The sequence below is a fragment of the Podarcis muralis genome, chromosome W (assembly GCF_964188315.1).
Source record: "Podarcis muralis chromosome W, rPodMur119.hap1.1, whole genome shotgun sequence".
Classification (NCBI taxonomy): Eukaryota; Metazoa; Chordata; class Lepidosauria; order Squamata; family Lacertidae; genus Podarcis; species Podarcis muralis.
Window position 1 is genome coordinate 684100 of NC_135674.1, and position 2500 is coordinate 686599.

Genomic DNA, 2500 nt, shown 5'->3' on the forward strand with positions numbered 1-2500 from the left:
CTACTACTACTACTACTACTAATAATAATAATAATAATAATAATAGTAATAGTAATAGTAATACTACTAGTACTAGCACTATTACTACTACTACTACTAATAGCACCACTACTAATGATATTACTACTACTAGTAGTAGTAGTAGTACTACTAGTACTACTACTAGTAGTATTTCGGGCCTCTCTTCCTACCCGCCGTCCTTCCCCCCCCCAAGCCGCGTGAGCGTTAGTCCAGAGTAACAAAACAAGCCAGCCTTGGGAACGAATTAGGAACGTGCCGTTTTTTTGGGGGGTAGGAAAAGCCGGAAAACCACCCAAACAAAATTAAAATAAATTAGAATAAATCAAAATAAATGAGAATACATTAAAATAAATTAGCATCAAAAAGACCAGAGTGAGGGAAACGGGAAAGAGAAAGAGGAATGGAAACCTTCCGGAAAGATCTTCCCCGACTTGGTACTGAAAGACGCGAATGACTCGCCGGTAGGCAATGCTGGGCGGAGGAAAGAAATGTGGGGTGAAAATTCGGGGCGGGATTCGGGGTTTGGGGGGGCAGACAGGACGAGGGGCGGGGCTAAGCGGAGGGGCGGGGCAATAACGAGGCCAGTGGGGCAATTATCTAGGGCAGTGGGGCAATTATCTAGGGCAGCGGGGCAATACTTGGGCAGTGGGGCAATTATCTAGGGCAGTGGGGCAATTGGGAGGGCGTTGGGGCAATTCTCTAGGGCAATGGGGCAATTATCTAGGTCAAGGGGGCAGTTGTGAGGGCATTGGGGCAATTCTCTAGGGCAATGGGGCAATTCTCTAGGTCAGTGGGGCAATTATCTAGGTCAGTGGGGCAATTGTGAGGGCGTTGGGGCAATAATGGGGTCAGTGGGGCAATTCTCTAGGGCAATGGGGCAATTGTGAGGGCGTTGGGGCAATTCTCTAGGTCAAGGGGGCAGTTGTGAGGGCGTTGGGGCAATAATGGGGTCAGTGGGGCAATTATCTAGGTCAATGTGGCAATTGCGAGGGCGTTGGGGCAATTTTCTAGGTCAATGGGGCAGATATGAGGGCGTTGGGGCAATATCTGGGTCAATGGGGCAATACTTGGGCAGTGGGGCAATAATGGGGTCAGTGGGGCAATTATCTAGGTCAAGGGGCAATTGTGAGGGCCTTGGGGCAATAATGGGGTCAGTGGGGCAATTATCTAGGGCAATGGGGCAGTTGTGAGGGCGTTGGGGCAATTATCTAGGTCAATGGGGCAATTATCTAGGTCAGTAGGGCAATTGCGAGGGCGTTGGGGCAATTATCTAGGTCAGTAGGGCAATTGTGAGGGCGTTGGGGCAATTCTCTAGGTCAATGGGGCAATTATCTAGGTCAATGGGGCAGTTATGAGGGCGTTGGGGCAATTCTCTAGGTCCATGGGGCAATTGCGAGGGCGTTGGGGCAATTATCTAGGTCAATGGGGCAATTATCTAGGTCAATGGGGCAATACCTGGGTAGGTGGGGCAATAACTATTGTGGGCAGGGCAATAACTGGGGCAATGGGGCAATATCTAGGTCAACGGGGTAATATCTAGGTCAATGGGGCAATACCTGGGTAGGTGGGGCAATAACTATTGCGGGCAGGACAATATCTAGGTCAATGGGGCAATATCTAGGTCAATGGGGCAATATCTAGGTCAATGGGGCAATACCTGGGTAGGTGGGGCAATAACTATGCAGGTGGGGCAATATCTAGGTCAAGGGGGCAATATCTAGGTCAATGGGGCAATAACTAGGGCAGTGGGGCAATATCTAGGTCAATGGGGCAATACCTGTGCAAGTGGGGCAATACCTAGGTATATGGGGCAATATCTAGGTCAACGGGTTAATATCTAGGTCAACGGGGCAATTATCTAGGTCAATGGGGCAATACCTCTGCAGGTGGGGCAATATCTAGGTCAACGGGTTAATATCTAGGTCAACGGGGCAATTATCTAGGTCAATGGGGCAATTATCTAGGTCAATGGGGCAATACCTCTGCAGGTGGGGCAATATCTAGGTCGACGGGTTAATATCTAGGTCAACGGGGCAATTATCTAGGTCAATGCGGCAATACCTGGGCAGGTGGGGCAATAACTAGGTCAAGGGGGCAATATCTAGGTGAATGGGGCAATAGCTAGGGAAAGTACCTAGGTCTATGGGGCAATATCTAGGGCAGTATCTAGGGCAATGGGGCAATATCTAGGGCAATGGGGCAATATCTAGGTCAATGGGGCAATATCTAGGTATATGGGGCAATACCTGTGCAAGTGGGGCAATATCTAGGTCAACGGGGCAATTATCTAGGTCAATGGGGCAATTATCTAGGTCAATGGGGCAATACCTGTGCAAGTGGGGCAATACCTAGGTATATGGGGCAATATCTAGGTCAACGGGTTAATATCTAGGTCAACGGGGCAATTATCTAGGTCAATGGGGCAATTATGTAGGTCAATGGGGCAATACCTCTGCAGGTGGGGCAATATCTAGGTCAA

At 49.1% G+C, this 2500-nt stretch overlaps 1 long non-coding RNA gene across 1 annotated transcript in view; it reads right to left on the bottom strand.

The window, feature by feature from the left end:
• Positions 1 to 2500, bottom strand: part of LOC144326269 (uncharacterized) — a 13557-nt gene that overhangs the window by 8755 nt on the left and 2302 nt on the right. Inside the window, exon 3 of the long non-coding RNA XR_013391463.1 lies at positions 430 to 492. This is a non-coding gene — a long non-coding RNA (uncharacterized LOC144326269). The remainder of the gene's footprint in view (positions 1 to 429; positions 493 to 2500) is intronic.